At 45.4% G+C, this 21,463-nt stretch overlaps 1 long non-coding RNA gene across 1 annotated transcript; it reads left to right on the forward strand.

Moving 5' to 3' along the window:
- The first annotated feature begins 2,298 nt into the window (after nucleotides 1–2,298).
- On the forward strand, nucleotides 2,299–6,712 carry LOC310835383. The gene is made up of 3 exons (XR_014559621.1): nucleotides 2,299–2,424; nucleotides 5,936–5,991; nucleotides 6,427–6,712. It is a non-coding gene; the product is annotated as an uncharacterized lncRNA (long non-coding RNA).
- Nucleotides 6,713–21,463: the final 14,751 nt, after the last annotated feature.

The following is a 21,463-nucleotide window of genomic DNA, read 5'->3' on the forward strand; positions in this document are numbered from 1 at the left end:
AGCCCTGACAATTAGGCCAGTCATGACCAACTCTGGGGTTGCGGTGCTCATCTCGCTTTATTGGCCGAGGGAGCTGGCGTACAGCTTCCAGGTCATGTGGCCAGCATGACTAAGCCGCTTCTTGCGAACCAGAGCAGCGCACGGAAACGCCGTTTACCTTCCCGCCAGAGCGGTACCTATTTATCTACTTGCACTTTGACGTGCTTTCAAACTGCTAGGTTGGCAGGAGCAGGGAACGAGAGTTGGGAGTTCACCCCATTGCAGGGATTCGAACCGCCAACCTTCCGATCGGCAAGTCCTAGGCTCTGTGGTTTAACCCACAGTGTCACCCGCATCCCTGATGTATTAGTGGTAGTGATGCTCAAATCACCCAGTTGTCATTGATAGATCACTTCCTGGCGAGGTTTAGATTGGTTCCTCCCTCTCTCCTTCAGGGATAGGGGACCTACTAGGATGGTCTGCATCCAGAAACTTTTGGAACTGGAGGGGTTCCTGAATGCTCTAGAGCAGGGACGTCCAACTCCCAAGAGACTGTGATCTACTCATGGGGGGGGGACTGGCAGTGATCTACCCCTTTTGGGGGAGGTTCAGGTCAAAGTTTATTTTTATAGGGAGGAAAGTTCCATTTTGGGGGGGTTCAGTCCATAGTTGTCACACTACAGTAAATGGGGAAGGGGATTAGTTGCTCACCAAAATATCGCTATGGAAACAATCTGCCTCACAGCAAAAACTCTGTCTTACGTTCCAGCCATCATGCAAAAATGGAGGGCGGGGAGAGGTGGCGAGGTCCCTGGTGTTACCATTCAGAGTACAGACTCAAAGACTTGTTATGGAAATAAAGGGGGGCACTTATTGGAAATCAGTTTTGTCACCTCTTCCCCCCTAAAAAACCCTGAGACAATGAGCCCAGCCACCTTTTATTCACAGTCGCATAAGCACTACACTACAGCATGGCCATAAACTTGGACATTCAACTGCTGAAATATACACTCAATATGTAGCAATGGAGATTTATTTTACTGCTTTATGAATGAACACTGTGTTTTATGAATGGACTCTGAATTTTGTGAATTACCTAAGAGCCACCAATAGGGAGCTCTAGAATCTGACAGCTAACCAATTGGGTATTACCAAACAGCGACCCCTATTGCTGAAAGCAGGTAACCAGCAGGGAATGCTTCAACTCAGCCTTTGCACTGTTGACTGAACACCCCCTGCTGTGCAGATAATGGAGAAAGCTCGTAAATTGTATCCCTTCTGGCATCCTGGCCAACTCTGTTATGCTGGTGTAAACCCTGGTGCACCAGAAGCCCAGAATAGCAGCAAATAAAATTCGCTCATACGTCAGCAACTGATAAGACTTGTCAACCAGTACTTCCAAAGTCTTCCTAAATTATAAAGCTCCAAAATACAGGCCAAAAGAGAGCAGGTCTGGGAAGAGAGAGGCATACAATGGGCACCACCAGTGAAAAGACCCTGCTCCATGTAACTCCTGCCCTGCATTTGATAGAGTGCCCACTTGCCCTCCTTCTTGACATGGCATACTCTCTATTGGAGTCTCCAGGTCCTGTACAAAGACCACAATTTTGTTCACAACACTCTTCCATTTCCTTCTAGTTGTGAAGGTGGGGGATGGGGAGGGGCCTCACAAGTGGATTAGCCGAGGGCCTCTCTTCATCTAAATCCGGCCCTGCTCCCAGGGACTGACCAGTCGATCCCAATCAACCTGTTTGACATCCCTGCTCTAGAGAATTCTTTGGTTGTCATGGCGGGCACTTTGCTTGAGTCCCCAGTTGCACTATGGAATGATGAGATGGAAACGGACATTGACTGGATCACTCCGTCAGCTGCTGGGTGCTTAGAGACAGGTTATGTCAGGGGTGGGATAGGTGATCATGGCGTCAGGAAAGCAGACTCGTGGGGCAAATTAGAACTCCTTCTGGGTGTAATTAGACTTGTGGGCCAGTAGTTACCCACCCCTGCCTTAGCCAGCGCGTCTCTGTGTTGCACGGTGAAGTTTGGATGAACTGACAACCTGAACGCTTAATGATGTTTGCAGACACCGAGCACTGACAACTCTCAGGAGAAAGCAAATAACCGAACAATTCTAAGACAAAGATTTGACATTCGCACTTCCTATGCCCAACCACTCCGCCGGTCTCGAAGGCTAGGGACAAGTAGCAGAGATAATGAACTTCTGTTTAAGCCCTTTTCAAATGAATGGGAGTTTAACAAGAACATGTCTCTGTCACATGTTTGGCACTAATTGTCTCTTCCCAGAAAATTCAATACCTGCATTCATGCTGCCCGGCTCCGGGGATTTCAGAGCACCACACTGTCCCCATTGAAAGGAAATGAAAAATCGGCTGATGCTGACCAGACCCCTTCAACAACTCCAGGCATTTAAGTGCTGTATCCTGCAGAGTGAGTAATGGCTTTTCCCTCTTCTACATCTAAGAGCAATAAAAAGGAAGAAAGTTGTGCTCTGTAACCACGCTAAGCTGCAAAAGCATCTTGCAGATTGGGGCCGTTAAGGGATTTGTATTCTGAAATGACTCTTCAGTATGGTGATAATCTGTGCACCTAGCACGGCCAGAACATCTTGGGTGGGTGATGTTCAGTGCCTCTGGGTGCAGCAGCTCTGTAACCAGGAATCTGACTCTATTTTGTCGTCCTCAATTAATGTGCTTCGTGGAATGGATTCAATAAGGAATTGACATGGTTGGCAGATTTGTCTATTGCTAGAGGTGTCCTGTTCACAGCATCACAAAACCACCCAATGCCCCCACGCTGCTAAATGAAGCAAATTCCATTGCAAACGTTACTCAAGGCCACCTGGGTAGAAATACAAGCATCTGGGGGTCCAGGTGGTGGCCAAAGAAGGAGCCTAGACGATGGGTGTGTGTGTGTGTAAGCAAAGTTCAAAAGTTATGACTGACTGATAGCAGTGGCTTGCTTCTTAGCATAGCAAAAGCAACCAAGGGTTTTTCTTCTTCTTCATATGCCTGTTTGATCTGAATGTCTGTTCCGTTTATGAGGTGTTTTCCAAATGATTAACTATGCCAGTGCTTGAAGTGTATAGCGGGAGGCTTCTACCATTCTGTCAAGAATAGAGATGTTTACCTTATTTTGCTTCCAAAGTTGAACCAGTTCATTAGGAGCCCTCTGCTGCTGAAACACCAACAAAAGTCATCAGGCATGCTGCCAGCTTTAAAACATATTTTTAAAGTTTTAAACAAATAAAAATAAAAATAAAACTCCTCCCCTTTCCTAAATTGTTCTGGCACTTCTGCACCTTTTTGGTTACGTTTGCTCTCCAAGGTCTCCATAGATGGAAAATGTCAGGCATGGACATTCCGAGCACAATTCAAAGTGTTGGTGCTGAACTTTAAAGCCCTAAATGGCCTCGACCCAGTATACCTGAAGGAGCATCTCCAGCCCCATTGTTCAGCCGGGACACTGAGGTCCAGCTCCAAGGGCCTTCTGGCAGTTCCCTCACTGTGAACCAGGCAGAGGGAACCAGGCAGAGGGCCTTCTCGGTAGTGGTGCCTGTCCTGTGGAACGCCCTCCCATCAGATGTCAAGGCAATAAGCAGCTATCTGACTTTTAGAAGACATCTGAAGGCAGCCCTGTTTAGGGAAATTTTTAATGTTTGATATTTTATGATGATGAAGATGATGATGAAGATAGCCACCCAGAGTGGCTGGGGAAACCCAGCCAGATGGGCATGGTATAAATAATATATTTATTATTATTATTATTATTATTATTATTATTATTATTATTATTTAGAGGAGGATTGTCATTTTGTAACTGACAGCTCTAGCTTTTTGCAGGGGTCCTTTTTTATACTTCCAAATCACACAGATTTTCAGAAGGATGAAGACAGCTGGTGAAAATACTCAGTTTTTCATCCATTATAGTTTCCTAACCCCTCATCTGAAATTTTGCAGGTTGCTTACACAGGGGTACCTCCACAACATTTGCCCTAAAAAATTGGATGAAACTTTCACACAAGACTCCCCTTGCATAACACCCCACAACACTTATCATTATGAAAAAAGAGCAACCACACCTGCAAATTTCATTTAATTCTGCACAGGGACACATACTCCTAAACATTTTGTGAATCTTTGTACTTTTGTCCGTTTACTGTATTTATTTTTTGCAATCTGAATTATAAAATGGTGATTTTCTTGAGTCAAAATGAGAGTACCCCTAAACATTTTTTTAAAGAAAAAAAGCATTGTCTGTAGGCATCTGCCTGTTCATTTTTGTGTATGTTCTTTAAAAAAAATGAATCCACCAACACTGAAGCTGTAAAGAAGGGGTGAGGACCCATGACCCTTTAGAAATCAGCCTCAGCCAGAATATCCAATGGTCAGAAATGATGGGAGTTGTATTCCAATAACAGTACCCCTACAGTACTTTGTGATATTTGGTAGGCTTACAAGAAGCTACTAAAGCCTTTGATTTCCATGCAAAAGTTAAAAAGTTATTGTCACTTGTTCATTTCCTCATGCTAGTCAGAGGGGAGATATGTGAAGCCTCTGGTTTCCAAAGCATGCATCAGATTTGACCTAAGACCCCCTTTCTGAAACACAGAATCAATATCTGAACCAAATCTTGCCTTTGTGCTCTTTTGGGGTTTCATAGAACTGCATAGGCTAGCCTCTTGCAAACCCAGTCACCAAAGAAAGCTTTAGGCATTTTAAGGTAAAGGGTAAAGGGACCCCTGACCATTAGGTCCAGTCGTGACTGACTCTGGGGTTGCAGCGCTCATCTCGCTTTATTGGCCGAGGGAGCCGGCGTACAGCTTCCGGGTCATGTGGCCAGCAGGACTAAGCCGCTTCTGGCGAACCAGAGCAGCGCACGGAAACGCCGTTTGCCTTCCCGCCAGAGTGGTACCTATTTATCTACTTGCCCTTTGACGTGCTTTTGAACTGCTAGGTGGGCAGGAGCAGGGACCAAGCAACAGGAGCTCACCCCCTTGCGGGGATTCGAACCACCAACCTTCTGATCGGCAAGTCCTAGGCTCTGTGGTTTAACTCACAGTGCCACCCGCATTTTACAACTGAATAAAAGCCATAGCTGGATGATATGCTCTAGTACCAAGTTCATGCCTGACCTTATTATCCTTCGTGTTTGCTCTCTTTTAGCTGAAAGCCCCAGCGCTTTTCATATGCAAATGCTGAAAAGTAATTTGAAATGATCTATTTCTGCTTCTGTGTATAGCTGGATTGAACATTATCACTGTCCCTTTATATTTGCAAAATGCAAAAACAGCTTGGTCAGATAAGGCATCAGTGGACTGAGGCATCCACCCTCATTTGAATGGAACCATTTTGTGGTCATTCAAGAATTTAGGGCTTAGATGGAGTCCTTGGGCACCTGGCACTTAAAACGTAATTCAATTTAAAGTAATAAAAAGTGAATTTAAACATATCAGATGTATATTTAGGTTTTTGCTGTTTCATATTGACTTACAATGGCCCCCCAGTGTATCCTTAGGCTCCCTCACCATAAAATTTCTGGTTACAGGTCTGATTTTTATTTGCAGGCATGTAAGCTTCTCCAAAAGCGAGCATTTTTAAGGAAGCAGCTTAGCTCCTTTCTGAGCAGGTCTACAGAAGCACACAAACAGACAGCGGTTTTTCAACATCTCAAACTCTTAGCATAATTTTAACAGCAAGCTGGGCTCCCCTTTTAAGTTTTTAACTATCCATGTCTAGCTCCTACTGTTCCCTGACTTCCGAGTGATCAGAGGAAAGGGAGAGCGGACATCTTGTACCTTTAACAGTTTTGTAGAAGAGGGAATCATGGGGGTGGCAAAAAGCAGGACGGCTACTTTTGGGGGGTGGGCAAATAGGAAAAATATTTTGTCTTTTTAAAAGTTTTGTACTCTGCCCCTGAAGGATTCTCTCTCTCTCTACAGGTAATGGTGCCCATTCTGTGAAGCGCCCTCCCATCAGATGTCAAACAGATACAGCGGTACCTTGGGTTAAGTACCGTATTTTTTGCTCTATAAGACTCACTTTTTCCCTCCTAAAAAGTAAGGGGAAATGTGTGTGCGTCTTATGGAGTGAATGCAGGCTGTGCAGCTATCCCAGAAGCCAGAACAGCTTCTGAGATTCTGAATGTTCTGGCTTCTGAGATTCAGAATTTATTTTTCTTAGTTTTCCTCCTCCTGCGTCTTATAGAGTGAAAAATATGGCACTTAATTCGTACCGGAGGTCCGTTCTTAACCTGAAACTGTTCTTAACCTGAAGACCACTTTAGCTAATGGGGGCTCCTGCTACTGCCACGCCGCTGGAGCACGAGTTCTGTTCTCATTCTGAAGCAAAGTTCTTAACCCGAGGTAATATTTCTGAGTTAGCCGAGTCTGTAACCTGAAGCGTATGTAACCTGAGGTACTACTGTAAATAGCTTTTAGAATACATCTGAAAGCAATTCTGTTCAGGGATGTTTTTAATGGCTGATGTTTTATTGAGTTTTTAATATAAGGTGTGCCCGGAAAGTTCGCTGAATGGTCACAGAAATCGGGCAGCGAGAAATATTCAAACATACATACCTTACAGCAGGCGTTGGCAAGGTTTACCTCGCCTGGGCCGGTTCACTCCCATGGAGATCGTTCCATGGGCCGGATCGCGTCTGCGCAGATGTGATTTCCGGCACCTGTGCAGATGCGATTTCTGGTGCTGCGGATGCAAGTCCCTGCTCCGCACTGGTTTAGCACAGTGCGTGGGGACTCACCAAGTGGGTGGCTCAGTTAGGGGGTGGCTCTTGGGCCTTTTAAATGACCCCCTTGGGCCACTTGTGGCCCATAGGCCGGAGGTTGCCGACCCCTGCATTACAGACCTTCAGAGTAGGCACCTTTTGATAAAATGCACCATTGACAACATTCATAGAACTGTTGGAAACTTCTGGAGAAGTCCTCTTTTCGTACTGCTTTCAGTTCCCTCATCATAGCAGCTTGGACATATGAAATGTTGGAAAATCTCTGCCCTTTCAGTGCAGATTTCAGTTTTGGAAAAAGAAAGAAATCCGGTGGGGCCGGATCGGGAGAATATGGAGGGTGGGACAACTCAGTAACCTCAGTAACGATATAATGTGAACCTGCAATTCTTCTGCCATCATTTGGACAGAGAAACGCCGATCCTGCATCAATAACTCATGAACTCTGTTGACATTTGCCACCGTTCTGCTCATCAGACGGAGGGTCATCTTCGACGGTTTGCCGCCCTTCATGGAAACATCTAAACCACTCATACACTGTCTTCCGAGTTACAGCTTCATCTCTGTACACAATTGTGAGCATTTTGTGGGTTTCCAATGCCGATTGTATGTTCGAATATTTCTCGTCGTCCGATTTCTGTGACCAATCACCGAACTTTCCGGTCACACCTTGTATTTTGTTGGGAGCCACCCAGAGCAGCCGGGTGCACCCAATGCCAGAAGCGCGGCATATACCATATTTTTTACTCCATAAGACGCACCAGACCACAAGACACACCTAATTTTTGGAGGAGGAAAACAAGAGAAAAAATGTTCTGAATCTCAGAAGCCAGAACAGCAAGAGGGATCGCTGCGCAGTGAAAGCAGCAATCCCTCTTGCTGTTCTGGCTTCTGGGATAGCTGCACAGCCTGCATTCGCTCCATAAGACACACACACATTTCCCCTTACTTTTTAGGAGGGAAAAAGTGAGTCTTATAGAGCAAAAAATTTGGTAAATGATAAACTTATAATATTATTACTGCCATTCCCCTACAGCAAAGATAAGAGCACTTCTGGGCAAAAAGCAATCAGCAGCCCTGTCTGTCTGTTTGTCTGTCTCTCCATGAAAGAGAGCATAATGAGCCAAAGCAGCAGTATGCACTGTGAACTATACTGCAGGACTGTCATACATCACTTTTCAGGGTGAGCCAGGAAATGACATATCCAGACAACTCAATGGTTCTCATGACTGTCTGTGTGCGTGTTCTCCAATATGCTTTTGTTCATTTCTTTTGGAGGGGGCCAAAAGAAAGAGAAGGAGATCAATGGAACAAACAGAGGATTTCAAAAAGTGAGAATCTGGACACAAAAGTTGTTGACCTTTTTTTTTGGCAAAGTTGTTGCTTTTTTAAGCAATATCCATTTTTAATAAAATTCACCAAAATCTACACTTCCGACATGGGCTGCCATGCATCTAGATTTTCCAGGACATTTCCTGGACATTTCAGTGATTTCCACCCAGACGCTGCTAGGTAAAGGTAAAGGGACCCCTAACCATTAGGTCCAGTCATGATCAACTCTGGGGTTGCGGCACTCATCTCGCTTTATTGGCCGAGGGAGCCAGTGTACAGCTGCTGGGTCTTGTGGCCAACATGACTAAGCCACTTCTGGCGAACCAGAGCAGTGCATGGAAACACCGTTTACCTTCCCACCAGAGTGGTACCTATTTATCTATTTGCACTTTGACGTGCTTTTGAACTGCTAGGTTGGCAGGAGCAGGGACCGAGCAATGGGAGCTTATCCCATTGCGGGGATTCAAACCGCCGACCTTCTGAGCGGCAAGTCCTAGGCTCTGTGGTTTAACCCACAGCGCCACCCGTGTCCCCTCCAGACGCTGCTAAAAAGGACCAAATACCAGCTATGTCTGGGAACTTCCGGACGTATGGCAATCTTACCCTATTTATAGTTACAGATAGGTAGCCGTGTTGGTCTGCCATAGTCAAAACAAAAAAAATTCCTTCCAGTAGCACCTTAAAGACCAACTAAGTCAGTTCTTGGTATGAGCTTTTGTGTGCATGCACACCTCTTCAGATACACTGAAACAGAAGTTTCCAGACCCTTCTATATAGTGAGAAGGTGGGGAGGGGTATTACTCAGAAGGCTGGTGGGAATGGGTGATTGGCAGATAGCTGTGATGAGCCTGTTGACGACTCTTAACGACTGCAATAGGTCTTACAGGGAGAAGCAAGGGGTGAAAAGGTGAAAAATGGCTTTGTCATGTATAATGAGATAAGAATCCAAGGTCTTTGTTCAGGCCAGGTTTCTCCATGGTTTTAAGTTTGGTGATAAGTTGTAATTCAGCAGCTTCTCTTTCCAGTCTATTTCTGAAATTCCTTTGTAGTAAAACAGCTACTTTGAGATCTTGTATAGAATGTCCTGGGAGATTGAAGTGTTCTCCTACTGGTTTCTCTGTCTTGTGATTCCTGATGTCCGATTTATGTCCGTTTATTCTTTGGCGTAAGGTCTGGCCTGTTTGTCCAATATAGAGAGCTGAAGGACACTGTTGGCATTTGATGGCATACACAATGTTAGACGATGAGCAATTAAATAGTCCTGAGATGGTATGTGTGATGTTGTTGGGGCCAGTAATGGTGTTGTCCGGGTGTATGTGGCAGCAAAGTTGGCATCTGGGTTTATTGCAGGCTCTGGTGCCAGTGTCCGTGTTAGGTCTGGTTGTAGTATTATTGTGGGTTAGGAGTTGTTTAAGACTGGGTGGCTGTCTGTAGGCAATGAAAGGTCTTCCTCCCAGAGCTTGAGAAAGAGAACTGTCATTGTCCAGGAGAGGTTGTAGATCTCTGATGATGCGTTGTACTGTTTTAACTTGGGAGCTGTATGTGATGACTAGAGGTGTTCTGTTATTTTCTTTTTTGGGTCTGTCTTGCAGCAAGTTCTCTCTGGGTATCAGTCTGGCTCTGTTGATCTGTTGTCTAACTTCATCTGTTGGGTATTTTAGTTCTAAAAAGGTTTGCTGTAGATCTCTTAGGTGAGAGTCTCTGTCTGTAGAATTGGAACAGATGTGGCTGTAACGTAGTGCCTGGCTATATACAATGGACTGTTTGGTATGTTTGGGATGGTAGCTAGAGGCATGTAGATATGTTTGTCGGTCAGTTGGTTTACGGTATAAGGTGGTGTCTATGTGCCCATCCTGTATTTTTATAGTAGTGTCCAAAAAATGTATTTCTTGCATAGATTGATTCATAGTTAGGTTGATTGTGGGGTGAAAATCATTGAATTTCTGGTGGAAGGTGTTTAGGGTCTGTTGACCATGTGTCCAGATGATAAAAATATCGTCAATGTATCGCAGGTACAAGAGAGGTTTGAGTGGGTAGGAGTTTAGGAAACGTTGTTCTAAATCTGCCATGAAGATGTTGGCATACTGTGGGGCCATGCGGGTGCCCATTGCTGTGCCGCTGATCTGAAGGAACAGGTCATCACCGAATTTGAAGTTGTTGTGGGTAAGGACAAATTGGCAGAGTTTGGTGGCAAAGTCCGCTGTGGTTTTGTCTGAAATGGTGTTCCTTATAGCTTGTAAACCATCGTTGTGTGGGATGTTGGTATACAGAGATTCCACATTCATAGTAGCTAGTATAGTATTGTTGGGAAGATTATTTAAAGATTGTATTTTCCTCAGAAAATCTGTGGTGTCACGTACATAGCTGGGAGCACTGATGGCATATGGTTTCAGAACAGAGTCCATATAACCGGAGACACCCACTGTAATAGTGCCAATACCTGAAATGATGGGGCGTCCTGGATTTCCTGTGAGACACATCGATAGAACTACCCGCTTTCCTCTCTCTTCCTGATCTTCTCCTACAACTAGCCTCTCCTGCACACTTGTCAGCCAGTTAGGAACAGTGCTTTTTTATATAGGAAAAAAAGTGCAGGTACTCACCAGGAAGTTGTTACAGTAAGTGCCACACTTTAAACATTTTTGGGGGAGCAAAGGTGCTGGTACTCCTTGAGCACCCCCAGAAAAATCACTGCTTATGGGCATTGTGAAGTCTCCTGGGCTGCTAGGTCCATGCCCTCTTCTTTGCCAGCTAGCCAGCTGATTACACACACACACAGCACCCTACCGGAGGCAGCCCAATACATTTTGGCACCTGAGGCATACCACAAAATGTTGCCGCCCTGCGCCAGGGAAGAAAGGGTGAGTGAAGATCTACATTGGCAAACAATATCCAAAGCTTTGAACCTTTGGGCATCCTCTATTTCCTTTTACTGGGCATTCAGTTCTGAGGTGGAGGAGATATCTGACCGGGAGGCCTAGACAAATAGGCTAAGTAATGGAATCAAGCGACAAGTTTTGCGCTGGCAGATACCCATTGCTATAGTTATGTATTGCATTTGCCTGCATAAATGGAGAGGAAAGGGAGATGGTAGCTCTCTCGACCACAATCGTGAAAGCCGAAACGCAGGTTCTCTTTTTATCATGCTCGGTCCTCACTTGTTGCATGACACAGTGCACACTGCACCGTGGCGCGTTTGACATGAGGCACCCTTGGGGTACGAGGAGGCCCCAGAGTGCACGGCGCACGGTGCTTTTGCAGCTTCAACTTTCTCTTTTGACCGTTTGAATTAGTGGTTGTTATTAGCATAAAATCACCAGTTAAAACACTCTCATTTCATTATTTTTTTTTAAACAGCAAAGCTAATTGCTCCTAAGTGCCCGGGCTGAGTTGAAGTGAAATGAAATGGCACCCTTGTGTCGAAACTTGCCCCCCCACCCCCGGCCATCCCAACCTCCAGTGTTTCTCACCGGCACACACATAATGACCTTTAAAATAAGCCGTTACAATTCTGACATGGTACCAAGCTGACACCTTGGGCTGGGATTTAATTTTGACTTATGGCAGCATTAGAAAAACATATGATGTGGCCGTTTGTTTGTAGAAAGAAGGGGGAAATCATAAAACCCTCTTTTTTATGAGCTGTTGCTTGATTCGTTCCTGCAGCCCCAAGTAGCAGGCTTCTAAATCAATGCACACAGCTGTTCTTGGTTCTTGGGTCCCAGCAGGTGTACTACCCAATGCGCCTGCCATCTACCCCCACACACATAACAAATAATAATGTCTTGCACACACCAGCCATCCATCACCGATGGCTAGGCCCGCCGAGGCCACTGTTCTAGTAGGGAGATTTCCACCCCACCCCCTTCCTTTACAGTAGAAATACACTCTGCCCATGGACTATTAGTCACACTTTCTGGACTCCTTTAATTGAATAACCTTTGGCTTTTGTGGCAAGAAAGGGGGGGGGAGTATATGAACCCCACACACCACAGTGTTTATTTGTGTCAAAAAACAATAGGTGTACTGTGGCTGGCGAAATCAATTAGTCTTCCTCTTGCAGTAAGGGCCCACATCTGGTGTGATTTAAGTCAATGTAAGGGAAGGGCCGCCGAGGCTTCGAGTTCTCATTTCAACAGGTGACATGGAAGGCATAAAAAGCTAATATATACTACAAGTGTGGAGGCAGGGCTATAAATACTGGTGGGTTTACTTAGGAGGTAGAAAACAAAGTGACCAAGAACGCAGAGTAAATAACTTTCCTGGGCTGGGCTGTCACTTGGAATGAGCAGAGACGGCAGGAGGTTCGGCTGGAAGGGGAAGAGCTTGGCGGAAGAATGACGGCCAAGAGAAAGACTCCTTTGCATGCCCGGGTCATTGAAACATGGGGTGGGGTGGGGAACAGAATTGCTTGAGGATATTTTGAGGAAACCAGATCTGGAACTTGCACTCTCTGCTTCCTCTAAGAGGTTAATGGCAGGAAGGGGTTGCGGGGATTTCTGCAAGGAAAGCTCACACCGCAAAAAGCCAGTTCAGCCCTAAGGTACCACCAAAGAGTGGTGCAGGAGACAGCTCCAGCACTTGGTTTTTTGTGGTGGTAGAATAAGAGACATTAAGCATATGTGTTTATTAAGCACTTAAATGACAGGCAATGTCAGCATATACACACATTGTATAAAGGTAAAATGCTATACTTAAAACATATTGTCCAAACTATATGAACCACTGTCTTCTTTTTGTCCAAAACCTCCTCTTCTTCACCTTCATCTTTGGGCAGGTAATGCTTTGTCACATCCTTAAAGAGAAAATACCATTAAAGTACTTCTTTTTTTGTGCCTCCTAGTCACTGAACCCCCTTCATGGATCACTGCCTTGCCGTGGCGAAGGGGCTTGAATAACTCAGAGAAGCTATGAGCTATGCCGTGCAGGGCCACCCAAGATGGATAGGTCATAGTGGAGAGTTTTGACCAAACGTGATCCACCTGGAGCAGGAACCGGCAAGCCACTCCAGTATCCCTGCCAAGAAAACTCCATGGACAAAGACAACAGGCATATAAAAGAGTGCCTGGCGTGCTCTGGTCCATGGGGTCACGAAGAGTCGGACACGACTAAATGACTAAACAACATCAACAAAGTCACTGAACAGTGGCAGATTCATAAATGAATTGTTTCTGTACAGTAGATAACACTGACTCCAGTGGGAAAAGGACCGCTGATACAGGGTAAAAACATAAGCAAGGAGCAAAACACACTTCATCTGGTTTTCTTTTTCAGGTATCTCAAGAGAAGAGGCAAGAAAATGACAAGGTGGCAGGTAAGAGCTAAGGTTCGGCCTTCCTAGCACACCCTGCCTGCTGGAGCATGGATGGATTCTGCAAGTGAATGAGGTGATAATGAGGCTTTCAAGAGTCCTTAGTTAGCGGCAGATTAGCTTAGAGGAAGTCCGAGAATAGGGTAGTTGAGACTGTTCAATTCTCTCCTTTGATGGGGTTTCCACTTCATGCTAGCAGTTATAATAGTGACACATATTTGCAAGATGGTCTGCATTTCACATACGTTGTTCAATGCCTTGTTTTTCAACTTTAACCTGTGCAGTGAGAAATAGGCAGCACTTGGTTTAATGGCATTTGGGTAACTGTGCATTGAATTGCAGCCGTGCAGTATGGCTGATCAGCTAAATTCCAACATGCTAATAACCACTACCCCACCCATTGCCAGCTCACTATTATATGACTGCCAGCTGATTCTAATTAATTTTGTGTTATGCTGTGTACTGCTGCTACATGGTGGGTGTGTATCAGCACAGCTGCCAGCATTCTTGACTCTCCTTGGGGATGTGGCCACGGCCTCCTGAACTTCAAAGTCTTCCATTACACCATAACCTTTGGGCTGGATCCAAAGATGTTCCTCCATGTGCAAAAGGTGTCTTCCATTCATGGGAAAGCTGTTAGCCCCCATGCTAAAATGCTTCCAGAGGAATAGTGAAGGTACATCCTTAGATGTCTCTCCAGCTGAACAAGAAGAACCATGAGAAGTCCTCTCAGATTTTCTGTTTGAATGTAGAACTTGGTTTCTAGTTAAGATCATCTACAGAGGCTGCCTTCTGTGTCCCTGCGACATTTGAATTGTGTGTTGATTGGGACATGAGAAAAGCATCTTCTCTGCACTGCAGTTAGAAGAAGAAGAGTTTGGATTTGGTATCCCGCTTTATCACTACCCTAAGGAGTCTCAAAGCGGCTCACAACCTCCTTTCCCTTCCTCCCCCACAACAAACACTCTGTGAGGTGAGTGGGGCTGAGAGACTTCAGAGAAGGGTGACTGGCCCAAGGTCACCCAGCAGCTGCAGGTGGAGGAGCGGAGATGCGAACCCGGTTCCCCAGATTACGAGTCTACTGCTCTTAACCACCACACCACACTGGCTCTCTCTAGTTACATCTAGATCAGGGGTCAGCAAAAATGCTTCTCATGGGTAGGCAGAGCAAGTCCGTTCACTCTACTCTCTGGCCCACAGGAGCACCAGGGCAGCAGTGGGAAGATGAGAGGCACGAAAGGGCTGGCTCCAGAGAGGGGCTGCTTAAAATGGTGCTCAGCCAGCTCAGCCCAGCCCCCTTCCTCCTCTAGGCAGGAGGTGTTTTTGCATTCTACTCATGTAAAAACACCAGGCAGGCCCCACAAATAACCCAGAGATGCATTGTAAATAAAAGGACACATTCTACTCATGTAAAAACACACTGATTCCTGGAACGTCCATGGGCCGGATTGAGAAGGTGATTGGGCCAGATCTGGCCCCCGGGCCTTAGTTTGCCTACCCGTCCGTGACTCAGTGTTACCTCCACTATCTCTTCCACCTTAGTAGCAAAGTCCTTTTGTTTCAGTTAGCTCTATAATAGGTCAGGTAGGTCCGTAACCTTCCATTAGTTCATTCAAATCACTCATCACCCCAAAACCTCATCCATTCTCAGTGGTCTCTTTTTATGATGACTTATTATTATTATTATTAGCATTAATAATAATAATAATAATAATAATAATAATAATAATAATACCTAGCAGTTCGAAAGCACGTCAAAGTGCAAGTAGATAAATAGGTACTGCTCCGGCGGGAAGGTAAACAGCGTTTCTGTGTGCTGCTCTGGTTCGCCAGAAGCGGCTTAGTCATGCTGGCCACATGACCCGGAAGCTGTACGCCGGCTCCCTCAGCCAATAAAGAGAGATGAGCGCCACAATCTCAGAATCGGTCACAACTGGACCTAATGGTCAGGGGTCCCTTTACCTTTACCTATTATTATTATTATTGAGGGGCTTTTCCTTCTTTCTCAGTTAGTAAACCTCTGTTGGTAAATCTCAGCGAGGATCAACAAAATGCAACGAGAACAGCTCGCTAAGGTCAACAATTTGTGCATGTGAATAACTCAACAGAAGTATTCACCGTGTACCCCAAACAGCAAAGGCCCTTAGCTTCAGCAAGGTCTCCCACACAGCTGAGAGCCATTTAAGTAAATAGACTTTGGAGTGCTTTAAATCACAAAAGGAAAGGCAGAGAGCCAGCAGGCGTAGCTTGTTCTGTTTGAGGTCAGCAAAAGATAAGTTATGAAGGGAAAACCATTTTTAAAAAATTAAACTTAAACTTAAAACGAAATTAAAACAAACAAAAAAACAACAACCACAGAGCCAACGTGAAAAGCTACTGTTCATGCCACCATCTTGAATCACTACCTGACTGTCTGAAGGTTTTAGTATGCTATTTTAACTTTGTTACAGTGGTAGGCAAGTTCATTCCCAACAGGGGTTTTCCTTGTATATATAGATAAGTCTTGGTCTGTATGGGCATTCTTTTGCCAATGAAGAATTGACCAAGATGAAATGAACTGAGAAAGCATGGAGACTTGGCACCCAGCTCTTCCTGTGAAAGGTCCATGGAAATAAACTGGAGATGAGAAAAAGAATGATATTTTTGTTCCCATTCATTTCCGTGGGCCCTGTGCAGGAAAATGACCAGCTAGATTGCAATAATACAATTTAAAACCATCATTTTGATCCAGTGTGTCCTAGGCACAATGCAAACCACTATGTCCAGTTATGGCTGCCACATTTTAAGAAGACCATGTTCAGCTGAGGACAACCATGGTGGAGAGTGGTCTGAAAACCAAGTCCTATGAGGAACAGTTGAAAGTTCTTAGTTTGGTTAACCTGGAAAAGAAAATATTAAGAGAAGGCAGGATAGGGGCCTACAAATACCTGAAAGCTGTCATGTAGCAGTTTATTAGGGCATTAGAGAAACTGTTTCAACCATAAAACCATGGATTTGATATAGTAATTTGAAGGGGAAATAGTTTTGTGAAATTGTTTCCCGCAACTTTCTTTCAACAAAGCATTTCACTGATTTACAGCATGTTTACTTGAGAGTAAGAACTCAGTGGTGATGGCTTCTTAATAGACAAATACAGGACTGCACTGTTCACGTCTGGTTTCCCCCTCCCTCCCCAAAAAAGACAGCAGAATATGCTTTTTAAACCTTTGCATCTGCTTTCAGATATAGCATCCTTGGGCTCTTGCCAGTCTCTTTTATGTTTTTTTTTTAAAGAAAGAAAACCAAAATGTGGGAAAAGTTTCCCCTTGTATTTCCAGTTTATAGGGTTGCTGAGAATGGCACACTGTGATTTTATATTTTTAACAAGACCCCTACAATGTTTGAAGGAGTATTTAATACTGCACCTCTCAAATAAAATGAGTGCCCAGAGGAATGATCTATCAGCTCTGTGAAAGTGTGTGGTATTTTCTGTCTATGTCCAACTGCTCTACTGTCCATTATAATGGTGACCCCTAGTGACAGGCCAAAAGGCAGCTGTTTTCAGTGGTGGCACCTGAAGTGTAGGTGGGTTCAGGCATGACCCAAGACTGAAATTCAGCTCAAAAAGGGTTTATTGGAACATCAAGAACAAGAATGACAAACAGGGGTCAGTATATATACCTTAAGCCGGCCCTGTGATAGGTCGCCTTAATGCTGCAATTAGCGAATCACAACACTGGCCCTATCTCAGCAGGGATTGGCTGCCTGTCAGCTACTAACAATGTCATTGGAGGGTTTTAGAATTTTCTCTGGTTTTTTTTTCTTATGCAGATCAAGCTCCTGAGCTCCATTGCATGGATACAGCTTGCCTTTGGCCTACAATACCTGCATACATAACAGCGGCCATTTTGAATTTCCCAAATTTCAGAAAGGACTTCCCAACAGGACGTCTTGGGAGGAAACAGAATTGTGTCCAGTTCAATTCCCTTCCTTGGATTAAAAAAATTAATAAATCACCTCATCACTGAAAGAGAGCTGAAATAAAATGGTTAATGCTGAAGTGGGTGGAACAGCTGAGAAATGATCCTTCTCAATTTGGTACAGCCATTTGTGCAAAGGTTCCAGGCCCACCAGCAATTCCTTGAAGGATTGTGTGATCACCTGACATCGCGTGTCCATTCGATGAAGTGTTGCCAAGCTTGAAATCTGTGTACAAAGAGTCCTGCGCCACTTCAAGCAAATGTTGGGCTTTTAAAACCTCCCCTTTAATCTAACCAGATCTCTGTTACACACATCAGGTCAGCCTTCCCTTCCTGGACCAGATTATACACACCCCTTCCTCCTGGATGACTTGGCATTTATCAGCAACATCTTGGGATTTAGGGGGATGGCAGAAAGGTGGCCAGAGTGACCAGGCTAGAGGATGGAATTGCCTTCCCCACACCTCAAGTACTTCCCCGTCACTGCTATAATACCCTTTGCTCATTACTGCATCTGTGAAGGCCCCTCACAACTCCCTTTAGACACCCCAACTCCCCTTTAATGCAGGCTGGACTCTAAAAACAAAAACTGACTTAAAATCCCAGTTTGCTCCACGTTGCTCTGACTGATATACATCACTCACTCAGCTGGGTCCATTGCAGGCTCTGCGTTCCCTTCCCTCCCTTAAGATGAGCCTGTGCTCTCCCCAAAGCCTGTGCCCTATATTCTTCCATCCTGGCCCCTGGGAAACAAAGGATGTCAACCTGTATGGAAAACCATGTTGTTTCCCTCCAATTGTCCCTATTTTCCAGGGACAGTCCCGGATTTACAGAAGCCACCCCAGTTTTTTATTTGATCCTGGAATGTTCTGCTTTTCCTTAGGACATCCCTATTTTTATCAGAGAAATGTTGGGGGGTATGGAATAGGACGTCCCTATTTCCATTGGAGAAATGTTGGAGGGAATGTCTCTACTGTCAAACCTCAGTTCTCAAATGGCTCCGTTTTTGAACTTTTCGGCTCCCGGACACCAAAAACCTGGAAGCAAATGTTTCAGTTTTCAAACGTTTTTCAGAACCCGAATGTCCGACGTGGTTCCGCTTGAGTGCAGGAAGCTCTTGCAACCAATCGGAAGCTGCGCCTCGGATGTCGAACGCTTCAGACGTCAAACAGTTTTCCAGAATCGAATACGTTCAACAACTGAGGTTTGACTGTATTTTCATTGGAGAAATGTTGGAGGGTATACAGTAAAACCTCGTTCTGCGCCCACCTCTGCTTGCGTCCGCTTCAGCGAACGTCCATGGCAAACCCGGAAGTACTGGAACAGGTTACTTCTGGGTTCACCCCTCGTGCATGCGCAGAAGCGCTAAATTGTGCCGTATGCGTGCGCAGAACGGATCCCATCCACAAAACGAGGTTTGACTGTATTATGAGTGAAGAGGATTTGATGGTCCTTTATTTTAAAAAAAGAGAAAGGAGAAGGAGGGAAGGAAGGAGGGAACCTTCAATCACCTCACTGAGTCTTGGCTAAGATAAGCCAATCCTATATCCACCCGCTTTGGGAGAAAAGCAATGACAAACCTAGACAGCATCTTAAAAAGCAGAGACATCACCTTGCCAACAAAGGTCCACATAGTTAAAGCTCTGGTTTTCCCAGTAGTGATGTATGGAAGTGAGAGCTGGACCATAAAGAAGGCTGATCACTGAAGAATTTATGCTTTTGAATTATGGTGCTGGAGGAGACTCTTGAGAGTCCCATGGACTGCAAGAAGATCAAACCTCTCCATTCTGAAAGAAATCAGCCCTGAGTGCTCACTGGAAGGACAGATCCTGAAGCTGAGACTCCAATACTTTGACCACCTCATGAGAAGAGAAGACTCCCTGGAAAAGACCCTGATGTTGGGAAAGATGGAGGGCACAAGGAGAAGGGGGCGACAGAGGACGAGATGGTGGGACAGTATTCTTGAAGCTACCAGCACGAGGGAGGCAGTGGAAGACAGAAGTGCTTGGCGTGCTCTGGTCCATGGGGTCACGAAGAGGCGGACACGACTAAACGACTAAACAACAACATATCCACTTGCTGTAGGAAATTTCTAAGAAATTTATCTCTTTGTGCCCCACCCTGAATTGTCAAAATGGTTCAGCTCGGCTCCAGTTCAGGCAGCAACTTCTTCCAGAGGCTTCCAAAGGCAGGGGGTGGGGCAGAACAGCTGGAAACACTCACTTTGAACTTGTTCAAAGCCAACCCCACGAGGTGGATCCTGGAATCTTGTTAGACCCAGCTGAATTGATAATCTTTGAACAAATTGTATAAATGAAACCTCCCCCTCTTAACATTTTTATGGGTCGGCATCCCTAGGAAACCGCCTTCTGGAGGCAAAATATTACATCCAAGTAGGCCCTGTGGTCAGCTCCTGAACCTTGAGCCCACTGACATTTGTGGGCTTCCACACACATATGTAGCTGAGTGGCAAATTAAATTCTTCAGCGTTACTTGGAGATACGTCTTCTTGCTTTCAGTGGAGCTTACATCCGTGTAAGCACAGCTTAGGGCTTCACAGCTTTAGGAAAGCTGAGCGCCGCCATAAAAGCAGCAATAATTCAGAACAGTGTTTTGAAAAACCCGTTCCAAACAGTTGGCTGCCAGTTGCCCTCTGACACAGACACATAAAAGGAAGTAGCGAGTCCGGTACCAGCAGGGATCACTGGAAGAAATGCACCCCTCATAAATCAACTCGGCGCTGTTACAGAGCTGGAGTACAATGAAGTGCATGTTTTTGAGGGTTGCAGAGGAGGGGATTCCTTCGGCAAACGCGTCCGTCAAGAAAAGGAACGTCATGGTGGGGTTAGGGAGGGCACAGAACTGGGAGAGAGCGAGCAAGGAGCTCACTGCCTAGATATCCTTTCGACTGAACAAAAGAAGTGTTTTTATCCTCTTTGGCTATTATCCTCCCATTTACTCTCAGCCCCTTCACACATACAGTCATACCTCGGGTTGCGAATGCTGCGGGTTGCGCTGAACCCGGAAGTACTGGAATGGGTTACATCTGTGCTTCGGTCCTCGTGCATGCGCAGAGACACTAAATTGTGCTTTGTGCATGCGCAAAAGCGCTGAATCGCATCACGCGTGTGTGCAGGCGCAGCGCTGCGGTTGCGAACGTGCCTCCCGCATGGATCCCGTTCGCAAGCCGAGGTTCAACTGTATTCAGAGATGATCTTGCCACTCGGGAGTCCTGAGAGATGGAAGGGCTATCTCAGCTGAAAACATTTCCTTGTTCTCAAAGGATGTGCCCTGGCTCGTCTGAAATGGTTTCAATTTCCTCAAAATTGCTATTTCACCCGAGCGAGGATCTGAACTTGTCTCAAATATTGCTTTGCTGTGTTGAAACGAGGGTGGGGAATGGATGTGAGAGAGCTGGGATTTAATGTTTGCCAGCATGGATTTAGCTTGATCTTCTGCAGTCTGCATTGCGGAGCATAATTCACCAACCACGCTATAAACCACTGTAACAACACAGGGACAGGAGTTAGGAACATTATTGGGGAGGGAGGGATGCAGACAAGCAGCTGTGCTGGCCTGTTAGAGAAATCCCAGACGGCAGCAACATCACCATACTTTTATTACGACCAGCTACAAGTTAAATCTTGCATGTGCAAAATGCTTTATTCTAGTCACCATCAGGCCAGGCCAGGGTTATGGACACCTAGATCTGAATCCAGACTGGGAGGGTGTGTTCTTTCTAAGCAAGGGTCCCTAGGGTCAGTTGCTGGAAATGGAGAAGAAGAAGAAGAAGAAGAAGAAGAAGAAGAAGAAGAAGAAGAAGAAGAAGAAGAAGAAGAAGAAGAGTAGTAGTAGTTTGGATTTGATATCCCGCTTTATCACTCCCCTCAGGGAGTCTCAAAGCAGCTAACATTCTCCTTTCCCTTCCTCCCCCACAACAAACACTCTGTGAGGTGAGTGGGGCTGAGAGACTTCAGAGAAGTGTGACTGGCCCAAGGTCACTCAGCAGCTGCAGGTGGAGGAGCGGGGAAGCGAACCCGGTTCCCCAGATTACGAGACTACCGCTCTTAACCACTACACCACATTGGGTTGGCCACATGTCCTCTTTTGCACAGGCTCTCCTCTA

Source organism: Podarcis gaigeae (genome assembly GCF_964106915.1).
Source record: "Podarcis gaigeae genome assembly, chromosome: 17".
NCBI lineage: Eukaryota > Metazoa > Chordata > Lepidosauria > Squamata > Lacertidae > Podarcis > Podarcis gaigeae.